General features: G+C 40.1%; 1 protein-coding gene across 2 annotated transcripts in view; it reads right to left on the bottom strand.

Moving 5' to 3' along the window:
• The window catches only part of LOC125034751 (zwei Ig domain protein zig-8-like), a 472,306-nt gene that overhangs the window by 204,684 nt on the left and 255,122 nt on the right, over window positions 1–12,500 (bottom strand). For both annotated transcript variants that reach the window (XM_047626694.1, XM_047626693.1), the window contains exon 3: window positions 11,266–11,740. The gene's annotated coding sequence lies outside the window, so the exon portion shown is untranslated. The remainder of the gene's footprint in view (window positions 1–11,265; window positions 11,741–12,500) is intronic.

Raw genomic sequence — 12,500 nt, forward strand, 5'->3', positions numbered from 1 at the left:
AAAAGAAAAAGAAAAAAAAGAAGAAAGAATGAATGAATTTAAACCAGAGGAAAACAGAAGAAACGGTGGGCGTGCGCGGGGCGGAGAGAGAGATGACGGAGGAGGAGGAGAGAGATAGCGAAACAGGGACAGTGACAGCGAATGAAAGATGATGACAACAGAAAGATGAGGGTTAGAGAGCGAGGGAGCTGGAGAGCGGAAGGCTGATGGAGTTGGAGCGAAAACGTCACGCGCTGATGGAGAGAGATAATGCCTCAGCGGGAGAGGAAGGGGTGAAGAAAGGAAGAAGTAGAAGAGAGAACTGTAAAAAGATGACAAAGGGAGGGAAAGGAAAAAGAGAGAGGAGATCACAGGGTACCGGAAGTAAGGGAGACACGTAAAGAAAGGGAAAGAGGAAGAAGAAGGAACTGTTCAAAGATGACAAAAAGGAGTAAGAGAAATGAAAATAAAGAAGATGACACAGGGTAATGAAAATAATGCAGACGCTTAAAAAAAGGGGGAAACAAAGAAACAGGGAGGAAGAGACACAAAGAGAAAGGAAGGAGATTAAGAAAAAATAAAGATTGTAAAGAAAGGATAACAAAGGAAAGAACAGAAAGACGAAAGAAAAAAAAAACGGACATACATTTATAAAAAAAAAACAGACATACCTTAAAAAAAAAAAAAAACTGACATACATAAAAAAAACAGACATACATTTAAAAGAATCTGACATACACACACACAAAAAAAAAACAGACATACATTTTTTCTTTTTTTTAATCAGAAAGAGAGAGAAAGACAAGAGAGTTTAAGAACGAGAAAAAGTTCGGAGAAGAGAACTAGAAAAAGAGAAAAGGATATTGGATTTGATGGCTGAGCTTAGACCGAGCGAGGTTAATGGAGGAAGAAGAAAAACGAGCGAGAGAGCAACGCGGAGGGGAATTGGCCGCGGGAAAGAGAACGGGAAGGGAGGAAACGTGCAAAAGGGGAAGCATAAACAAGCGAAAGATGGTAATAAACGGCGGCGAAGAAATGCTAATGTAATAAGGAACATAGGTGCAGACGCGCGACCCCCGTGCTAAAGCTCTTAGGTTACCGTCTGCTGCAGAAAGAGAGAGAGAGAGAGAGAGAGAGAGAGAGAGAGAGAGAGAAGGAGAGAGAGAGAGAGAGAGGGAAAGAGAGAGAGAGAGAGAGAGGGAGAGAGCGAGAGAAAGATAGATAGAGAGAGAGAGAGAGAGAGAGAGAGAGAGAGAGAGAGAGAGAGAGAGAGAGAGAGAGAGAGAGAGAGAGAGAGAGAAAGAGAGAGGGAGAGAGAGAAGAGAAGAGAAGTGGAGAGAGAAAAACAAGGAGAAGAAAAAAAAAAAGAGAGAGATATAGACCCTCAGGTGTGCCATGCCACAATTGAACCAAAACAGGATATGGATCAAGCAAATCACAATCATCATTTGCACAGCCAGAGAAAAGAACGAGAGAACAACAGCGCTCACCGTAACTAGCTCTTTGCTCTCTTTCTCTCGCTCTCCGTCTCTCTCTCTCTCTCTCTCTCTCTCTCTCTCTCTCTCTCTCTCTCTCTCTCTCTCTCTCTCTCTCTCTCTCTCTCTCTCGCCCTCTCTTTCTCGCCCTCTCTATTGCTCTCCCTTTCCACCCCACCCCACCCCTCTCTTAGCTGCAAACCTGCCTGAGACACATATACGTGCTGATGAAACTCACTTCAAACGCGGAACATATAATCGATAGCGCTTAATGCTTCTGAAAAAGAGAGAGAGGAAGAGCGAGAGAAAGAGAGAGATAGATAGATAGATAGATAGATAGATAGATAGATAGAGAGAGAGAGAGAGAGAGAGAGAGAGAGAGAGAGAGAGAGAGAGAGAGAGAGAGAAGGGAAAAAAAAAGGTAATGAAGCTTCTTTTCTTTTCTTTTCTTTTTTTCTTTACGACTATGATCCAATATCGGAGCTGGTCGCCATCGCAGGACTTGCTCGAAGGTAAATCTCAAGGATACGGAACAGAATCCCCCATATTGGATGCACGGAAGGGGGGTAGGAGGGAATGGGAAGGGGAGAGGGAGAGGGTGGAAGGGGAAGGGAAGAGGGAGAGGGTGGAAGGGGAAGGGAAGAGGGAGAGGGTGGAAGGGGAAGGGGGAGAGGGAGAGGGTGGAAGGGGAAGGGAAGAGGGAGGGGGGTAGGAGGGAATGGTAAGGGGAGAGGGTGGAAGGGGAAGGGAAGAGGGAGAGGGTGGAAGGGGAAGGGGAAGAGGGAGAGGGTGGAAGGCGAAGGGGGAGAGGGAGAGGGAGAGGGTGAAAGGGGAAGGGAAGAGGGAGAGGGTGGAAGGGGGAAGGGAAGAGGGAGAGGGTGGAAGGGGGAGGGGAAGAGGGAGAGGGTGGAAGAGAAAGGGGAGAGGGAGAGGGTGGAAGGGAAAGGGGAGAGGGTGAAGGGGAAGGGGGGGAGGAAAATTGTAAAGAGAAGGAGGGAAGGGAGAAGAGGGAGAGAAGGGGAAAAAGGAGGGGGAGCGAAGGGGAAGAGAGGGTAAGGGAAAGGGGTGAGGGAGAGGGTGGAAAGGGGGAAGAGGAGAGGGAGAGGGTGGAACGGGGACGGGGAAGGGGAAAGAGAGAGAAAGGGGGTGATAGGGGAAGGGGAAGGGGAAAGGGGAAGGGGAGAAGAGGTAGAGTGAAAAGGGGGGGGGGGGGGGTGGAGGTAAATGGGAGGATGGGAAGGGAGGGGTAGAAGGAGAGAAGAAAATTGGACAAGAGAAGAATCGAAAGAGAGAGAGAGAGAGAGAGAGAGAGAGAGAGAGAGAGAGAGAGAGAGAAGAGAGAGAGAGAGAGAGAGAGAGAGAGAGAGAGAGAGAGAAAGAGAGAGAGAGAGAGGAAAATTGGACAAGATAAGAATCGAGAGAGAAAGAGAGAGAGAGAGAGAGAGAGAGAGAGAGAGAGAGAGAGAGAGAGAGAGAGAGAGAGAGAGAGAGAGAGAGAGAGAGAGAGAGAGAGAGAGAGAGGTACATAGATAGAGAGAAAGCGAGCGAGGAAAGAGAGCGAGAGAGAGAGATCCAGACAGAGAGAGGAGGCGGGGGAAGGGGAAGGATGGGGGTGGGGGGTGGGAGGAGAAGGATATGCAAGAACTTAACGCGAATTTGGAAAAGGATAATTGATGACTCATTAAGTATTATCCGCTTAGAATCTAGACAAGCGGTGTAATCATCTCATGTATTTTCTCCTCGGCCTGAATCATGCGAAGATTGCATTAAGAAGCCTAGAGAAAATGGGGAAAAAATTGAAGGAAAAATCTAAATAGATGAAGCAAAAATAAAATGAAATAAATGGATTAAAATAAGATAAAGCTAAAAAAAGAAGGAAAAATAAAATAAAATAAAATGGGATAAGATAAATTAAAGTTAAATAAAAGAACGGAAACCAAAGACAAGAAAAAATAAATGAAATAAAAGAAGGAAAAAAAAAAATAATAATAAAAATAGGAATGAAATAAAACAAAACGAAAGAAAATAAGGGAAAATAAAAGAAAGGAAAATAAAACATTAAAAAAAAGAAACAAAAAACAGAAAACAAACTGAAAGATAAAAAAGATAAGAAAAAAAAAACAAGAAAAAAAGCAAGTAATAAAATACACGCCAAAGAAATTTACGACACACAGAAGCTCCCGAGAGAAATGAATCCACAACAGCATAATCCTGTGGAGAGAACCCCCCCCCCAAAATAAATTCCCACGATTCCCACAGAAGTAATAACGACAATGGTGCACAAGTGGCCTTATTAGATTACGATCCTCAAAAGGACTCGAGGAAAACACATTAGAAGCATTATTATACCAGGAGTAACAATATAACGCGATCATTATATCCTTGGGCGAGTACAAGACGCAGCTTCGGGCAGTCTCGATGGAAATCTTAGAAGCATGTTGAGAAGAAAGAAGAAGAAGAGAATAATTATGATTTATATAAAGTTCGTTCGTCATGTTGGTGGATATTCCGTGTTTAGTTCATAGAAGGATGTTATATTACGGGTATATAATCTTCATTATCGTGGTAGATATTTTTGTTTTCTTTTGTTTCCTTTTTTTATTTTTTTGTTATCTTGTCAAATGTCCTTTTTTTCTTTTCTTTTCTCTTTCTCTTTCAGGAGACATAAACACCTTGGTTAATGAATGTCTGAGACTTTTTTATTGCCCGAAAGAGACGAAGAAGTTCCGCTAAATCATCAGAAGAAAGCATAAAGGAAAGGCGTTGATTCCTTTCATGTTCCTTTTTTTCTGTTCCCTTTATTATCCATGATCAATCGTCTTCTTTGTGTCTTCTTCTCATTTCGTTTTACAAAATTTCGGTCCAATTTATTCAAAACTGTGGAAATTAATTTTCCTCTGTGTAATGCGAGCTTGTTCTTTCCTAATTTCGTTTTTCCCTTCTTCCTTTGGTTTTCATTTCATCCCTCCGTGTCTCTCATCTCGCGAAACCTCAATTGCTTCTATTGCAAGAACCCGAAATGAAAAACAACCTTTGCATGAAACAAGTTTAAGAAGGGAAACGAGAGTAAACAGTTTTCCAATAGCCGCCTCATGCTATTGCCTTTCGCTATCACCTCCGCTACACAAACCCTGATCCCTCGCGGCACAACCTTAAACTCGGCTTACATTCCCGAGAGATCAAGGGCGGAACACGAATCTGTCTGAACTTATATGACCTTTACAAGCTGGGAAAACCTCTTACGGCATTCAATAAACTCACATCAAGCAAGCAAGCACTGTGCGAAGGGCCTGTTCTCCTGCGCTCTTCTTCCCCCACCTCCTCCCTCCCCCCCCCTCCCTTTTCGTGCCTTAAGGACCATTCCCTCCTCGCTCTTCCTGCCTCGAGGATTACTCCCTCCCCCGCCCCCCATACCTTTAGGTCAAATGCAACGCCTCGCAAAGCAACGCTCTCTCTCGCCTGCTCACTTAGAACTTCAAAGGCACTCTCTCCCTCCTCTTCCTTTCTCTTCCTTACGGGTCGCATGCTGTTTATTCCATCTCTCTTTCCTTATGTCTCTCTAGGTGATTGAAGTTAGTTCGAGGTCACAACTACCTATGAAAACAAACACGAACAGAAATAATTAACATATAAGATACTAAAATATGAACTAAAACAGTAATATTGATTTGCCCAACACTATAACCGTGACGTTCCACCCAGAGCAGATTCCTAATTAAAACCGACGAATCTTAGTCGTAACATATTGATTTTATTCGTTTTTTCTTTTCATCTTTGCCCTTTCATTTCATAATTTCGTTCCCAGGTGATTGTGGCCTCGAACGACCTGACTTACATGACCTGTAGAGCCAAAATTGAGAAAAAAAAAATCCAAAAGCGAAGATTTTTCACTTCAGCGCCATCTATTGTTCATCAGGGTCAGCATCTACTATCCGAGTCACGACACCTTTCTATCACATTCTGAATATCACTTCGTCCTTTCCATCACACTTGCGGCCCTCACTTTACCCTCAAATCCGCGTGTGTGTGCAAACATATATACATGAATACATCTGTGTGTATGTTAATGTACATTCCTATTTGCGAACGTGTGTGGCGAGTAAATACATATAACTCAAAAACTATTATGTATGCTAATACGCGATTTTTTCTTTAACATTTTCATTTTCTTTAAATCGTTCACGTTTTCTGGTTATATTTCCATCCTCTATCTCAAAAGACAATTCAAATTACTTTCTTCATATTTATCTATTTACCTATTCTCCACAAACATACATTTGTTTTTCCACACCAATCTATTCCTCGTATCTATTTCCATCCACCGTTTATCTAATCTATCTATCCCACCCCTTTCCATTCATTATTTTGCTTCGTCATTCACACCTTCATTTCTCCTCCTCTCTTCTTCACCATTCACAATTTCCCAGGCCAACCACTCACCAATTTCAATCGCAGAATCAATTCCAACTGAGCAGAATCATGCAAGTCATCGCATCATGCAAAATCGACTGACTTCCTGACGATATTTCGAGGTCATTTTTTTCCTTCTTCCTTTCACCCTCAGGCCAAGAAAACTTACAAGTGTCACTTTTCATCGGAAATTCTGGAGCCTTGTCAGTGAGGATTGCCAAATGCGTACGATATCTATCTGTCCATCTATTGATCTGTCTGGGTATGTCTATCTCTGTGTCTTCATGTCTATCTATCTATCTGTCTATCTCTGTGTCTTCATGTCTATCTATCTATCTGTCTATCTATTTGTCTTTCCATCTATATATCTGTGTTGTTTTTCTTTCCATACATCTATCTGTCAATCTCTCTCTCTTTCTATCTACCTGTCTTTCTACCTACCTACTTATCTATCTTTCTTTCTTTCTTTCTATCCAGTTGTATATCTGCCTGTCTATCTATCAATCTTTATCTATCAATATATTAATCTATCTATCTATCTATCTATATATATATATATCTGTCTTTCTATCTGTATGTTTATACGCATCTATATATCCATCTATCTATATATCTATCTATCTGTCTATCTGTCTATCTATATATCTATATACCTACCTATCCGTGAATTTCTATCGATTTTCTATCTATCTATCTATCTATATACCTATCTATCTGGCTGCCTCTCTCTGTCTACCTATCTATATAGATGCCTATCTATCTGTGAATCTATCTACCTTTCTATTTTTGTCTCAATCAACCCATCCATCCATCAATCAGTTAATTAATCAATCAGCCATTCAGTGTATGAATAAATAGATCATTCAATCCATCTATCATTTAATCTATCTAACATCTTTATCTTTTAGATGAATTCCTCTGTTAAGTATAGACAATTCTCATATATCATATAAATTCACTAAAACTTATGTAAGGTTTAAGTGAAAGGAAGATATCTCTCCTCCAAACAAAGCAAAGGAAATCAAGACAAAGAAAGCAATACAAAATAAACAAACAAAAGTAAAGCACAAAACAAATAAAAACAAAACAAAACAAAGTCAAAGAAAACAAAGACAAAAATAAACCAAAAATATGAAGCAGAGCAAAGAGGGAAAAAACAATTTATAAAATAAAAGAAAAACGTAGAAAACGAACAAATAAACAGAAGAAAAACAAAAAAAAAACACAAAACAAAAACAAAAACACGAAATATCAACAACAACAACAAAAAGAAAAACAGAAAGAACATAAAATCAAACAAAACAAAAACAAACAAAAAAAAACACAAAAAAATCAACACGAAGATAATGTAAAAAGAAAAAAAAGAAAAAGAAAAGAAAAGAAAAAAAGTGCATTTTCTCCAAAAGGAAGGCCAAGAAAAAAAAGAAAAAAAAAAGATAATGAACACGAACTGACTTTAAAGTTTTATGTCGAAACTTTATCTCGTGTTAAATCATGGTTAAAAGATTAGCCACGAACCAGGCCTTCCTAATCACCAAGACTCTGAATATATCTATCATATGCAAATGTGTTTACTAGCTTTTAAAAAAAAATCGACTCGAGCGAGGAAGCGAGGAGTCGAAAAGGAAAAAAAAAATATATATCTCTAATTATAAATCAAATAAGATTTAAATGAGCACGGAAAGGGGAATTAGGCGAAGATTAATAATTATACGTAGACGAGGCATGGGGATTGAGTAAATTAACGATGCAATTAAATGCCTTCTTTGGTAAGTGAGTTACCGGTTGTCAAGGAAATAGTGGGTGACACGTTTTTGCAACTCCTGAGATATATATATATATATATATATATATATATATATATATATATATATATATGTGTGTGTGTGTGTGTATGTGTGTGTGTGTGTGTGTGTGTGTATGTGTGTGTGTGTGTGTGTGTGTGTGTGTGTGTGTGTGTGTGTGTGTGTGTGTGTGTCTGTGTGTGTGTTATTTGTGTGACGCCTGATACCGAATCCTGTTTGCATCGCCTGATACTTAATCCTATTCAAGACTCCTAATTACTTTCCTGATACTCAATACCTGCTGTGACTGCGATGGTATTGTTTGTGATGCTTTATATCTAATCTGGTATGTGCCTAATACTTAATCCAGTTAGCAACCCCTTGTACCTAATACCTCTCCTGATACTCAACCCTGGCACGACCCCAAATGCCTATGATATTGTTTGTAACGCCTTATATCTAATCTTGTATGCACAACTCGGTACCGAATATTGTTTGCAACGACTGATACCAATTTTGAAAACGATCTTTGAGTCCTAATCCTGTTTGCAAAGCCTGATACCTATCTTGTATGCACCTTTGGCAACTCCTGATATCATTTATGACGCTTTATACCTATCCTATGTGAGCCACCTGATACCTAATCTCGTTTGCAAGAATACTTATTCTTGTTTACATCACCTAATGCCTAGTAGGAAGCATGGGAAAACATAATGCTAATTATATATGAAACAAGATTTAAGTGAGCACAGGAGAAATTATGCAGTGATTAAAGAGCAAAGGAAAGCGGCCACAAAGGGCAAGTAACTAGTTCAGCGTGGCAGGATTGGGGTCAAAGGTCATCTTATGCATAATCTTGTTTAGAACGAGGTTAAGAGGCGCCTGGTATGGTATTTGTAGAACGTGATGCCTGGTGTTGATGGAAGTTCTTGATCCTTGGCGTTGTTTGAGAGCCTGATACCTGGTGTTGCCTGATGAGCCTGATGCTTGGTTTTGTTTGTAGAGCCTGACGTTTGGTGTTGTTTGTAGAACCTGATGTATGGTGTTGTTTGTTGTGCCTGGGATCTGGTGTTGTTTGTAAAACCTGATGTTTGGTGTTGCTTGCAGCGGATGATACCTAATTCTGTTTACAACGCCTAAGACCTAAGCTTATTTACAGGGTCTGATATCTAATCTTGCAACACCTGATACCAAATCTTGTATGCTGTATGCAACACTACACATTTTCCTACTTTCGTGCCTGACACCCAGTTATGCTTGCAATGCCTGATACTTCAGTGCATCCTGCTTGGATTGCTTTGAAAATTATTTCATGTTCCCAGAGAATATGGTGAAATATATTGGCTTGCAAGATTTCTATCTCCCGGTACCTGGACGCAGAAAGGAGGTTAGAATAAACAGGGCTAGACTGTTGCGCAAACATCCTCCACGGCACGGCGTTTTCATTTTTAAATGTAAATATCGTGCTATTTATTTTGCGACCTTTATAAAATATTAAAGCATGCATAGAACACATACTTACTCCCTCCCTCCCTTCCTCCCTCCCTCACTCTGCCAAGTCCATGACCCCCCGAGATGAGGGAGAAAATGGAGGCGGACGGGATCTCGAGAGGGAATATGTCGTCGGAGGATTTCAGTTATGCGTCGTTGCTTCTTGTCCAAGGTGTGAGGAGCATCGGTCTACCAGGGATGGCGTTTTATAATGCATGGTCTGTTAAGATGGAATATGACGCATTATATACTGTACTGCAGCTTCGCTCCCTGGTAAGGATTCGAACTCTGGATAAGATGTAGAGAGAGAAGAACTGGTTAGGATGATAGTGATTTTATGTAAATTGAGTGTTGCGATGTTATGATTATTTGAAAATTGTCGTGTGTTCGATACTGTATATGACATTAGAGAATTTTTTGGTTGAGATACGCTGTTCCTGCTAGTACAGTACATTAGTCTGTGTGCGGCTGGGAACGCGTTTCTACTGGCTTTTTTATTCATGATTCATTATATTTTCACATGTACTTTTTTCCTGGGAATGTAGAAATAGGCAGCGCGTGACTTTCATAGCACTTACTCCTGTTTTTTTTCGTGTGTTTTTGGAAAGACTGAAGGTGTATCTCAGCAAGACGTGCAGTAAATTAGCAACTCGTATGTAATTAGCATATGTCTGGTGGGTAGTTCTTTATTCGTTTATTATACATCTATCCAAATAAAGATTTATGAAAGAGAAGGCTATTATTATACAAAATATATCAAACACTTAAATCAACTTATAAGTAAACAAGTTTTTATCAACACGAAGGATAGTTTTATCTCACATCTCCGTTTCAGAGATGAAAGCGGACAAAGGAAAAAAAAAAGAAAAAGAAAAAGAAAGAAAGAAGGATAGAAAGAAAAAGAAAAACACGAGGAAATACTTGACTGAAACGACTTCTTTCCTTTACACTCTTCTTCCGTCAAAACATCGCTAGGTCATTCACGTGGAATTCAACTTGGTAATCTGTAGACAGAGAGAGAGAGAGAGAGAGAGAGAGAGAGAGAGAGAGAGAGAGAGAGAGAGAGAGAGAGAGAGAGAAAGAGAGAGAGAGAGAGAGAGAGAGAGAGAGAGAGAGAGAGAGAGAGAGAGAGAGAGAGAGAGAGAGAGAGAGAGAGAGAGAGAGAGAGAGAGAGTGAGTGAAAGATAAAGAAATATAGGTAGATATATATATAGATAGATAGATAGATAGATAGATAGATAGATAGATAGATAGATAGATAGATAGATGGGTAGAGAGAGAGAGAGAGAAAGAGAGGGAGAGAATTAAAGAAAAACGAAAAAAAAGAGAATAAGAAAGAGAGAAGGAGAAAAGAGTGAGAATAAGAGAGAAAAAAACAACAACAGCAATTTGAAAGCTTCGATCACGCCAATCTTTATTCCTCACGCTAATACATTCCCCTGTGAGATCTTTCTTCGTGTCTGCTCCTATACCGTCGTCCCCAACGCATCGCTGGGAGTAAATACGACTCGCTATAAACATCTCTCTCGTTACCTTATCACAGAGGCGTTCTCACACTCATTACAGCTTATCTGCGTGTGGGACCGTCCTATATCGCGTTCTTCTGTACATAAAATACCGTTCTTATCGGAATGTAAGAGAACCTCAGCTTTAAAGCAGTCCAGGGCAATTGAACATGGCTACGCTGCGTTGTTATAGCCTTTATGAATGCATTTTATTCAAAGAATGGAACTCGTAGAGGTTAATATAGAGCGTTGCCGGCCATCTACACCAACCAATGAGTGGTATTGTGTGAGGCTAAATAAACTTATTCACGCGGAGACAGGGCGAGTGTGTGCTTTGGAAATTACCACACGCAGGAGAATAACACAGCGCGTATTAACAGAGTCAATGTTGTATAATAGATACATACTAAGCATACACAAAAGGATTCTAACAATATCTACGCTCCGGAGATATGTCGGAGCACAATGGCTGTTCTTAGTGAAATCATAAATGGCTTAACGTACAATGCTACTTATGTTTCGTACCTATTGTTTAGTATGAAGAAATAAAAGTCTTAATAGTACAGTACAGCCGCTGGACTCAGGCAAAATACACGTGAGGAAAGATAGGGTTGTACTTACCAAAAGAAGGCTCGTTATAACGGGTACTTAACAGCCGTCTTCTGCGTGACTTTGCCGGCGATGCTTTGGCCTCACAGACACGCACATACACACAGACGCACACGCCCTCTTTATTACGCTTTCTTCCGAGGCAGGTGTAAGCACCAAACATCAAAGCTCCGTCTTGGGTGAGGGTCGTTGTGTTTATTTTTTGTTATTACTTTTTCTGAACCTTTATCCTTCTCTCTCCTTTCTTACGCGAGCACGAGACCGGCGCTCTTGTAAACGCTTGATTTTTTCCCCTTCTCCTTTGCTTTTCCTTCACAAGCTTATTTCTGAAAACTATGAGACTGTCGAACGCTTTGTTGTCCGCCAGACCAAGTATTCGTACGTCACTCACGCCTTATTAGAAGGAAAGAGAGCTCTTGTCTTTTACTTCACGTTTATACGACATTTTCTTCCTCTTCTTTCCCTCTCCTATTTGTGCCTATGCTTCCTGCAACAAGAGGAAAAAAAAACAGGTTAATACAGTGCATTATTAGATGATGACTCTAAATCGTCATGCAGTCAAAGAAATCAGATTATAAGGCAATAACTTTTTTGTTATACATGTGATATATTACTATGTCCTTCTTTTGTTAATAAAGAAATAAAAAAATACACGCGGTTGAGATAAGAAAAACAGTATCATGTATGTGCTATACCGCAGTTTACATCAATAGTCATTTTATATTCATCAGTATTCATAAGCATAGCCAAGAATTGAGCATTGTGGTATGTTTACACGATGGCATTCGTAAGGCATATCCATGTTTCATGAGAAAAGATTGCCATTCCTTGATAAATGTCATCGTTTACATTGTAGAAATAACTGAAAGATATAGCTTGTGACTTTAGGTTTAATTCATAAGCAACATATGTTTCCACACACACACACTGTCACGGACACACACACACACACACACACACACAACACACATCAGTTTTCGTTCGAGTGATGTTTCTAATGTTAGTTCTAATGTTCTTTCTTTGTTCAATATGAACGCAAATATGTACTCATGTTTGGATGTATGTTTGCCGACATCCACACACACACACACACACACACACACACACACACACACACACACACACATATATACACACACAAACACACACACACACACACACACACACACACACACACACACACACACACACACACACACACACACACACACACACACACACACACACACACACACACACGCACGCAC

This window comes from Penaeus chinensis, chromosome 18, assembly GCF_019202785.1.
Source record: "Penaeus chinensis breed Huanghai No. 1 chromosome 18, ASM1920278v2, whole genome shotgun sequence".
NCBI classification, from domain to species: Eukaryota; Metazoa; Arthropoda; class Malacostraca; order Decapoda; family Penaeidae; genus Penaeus; species Penaeus chinensis.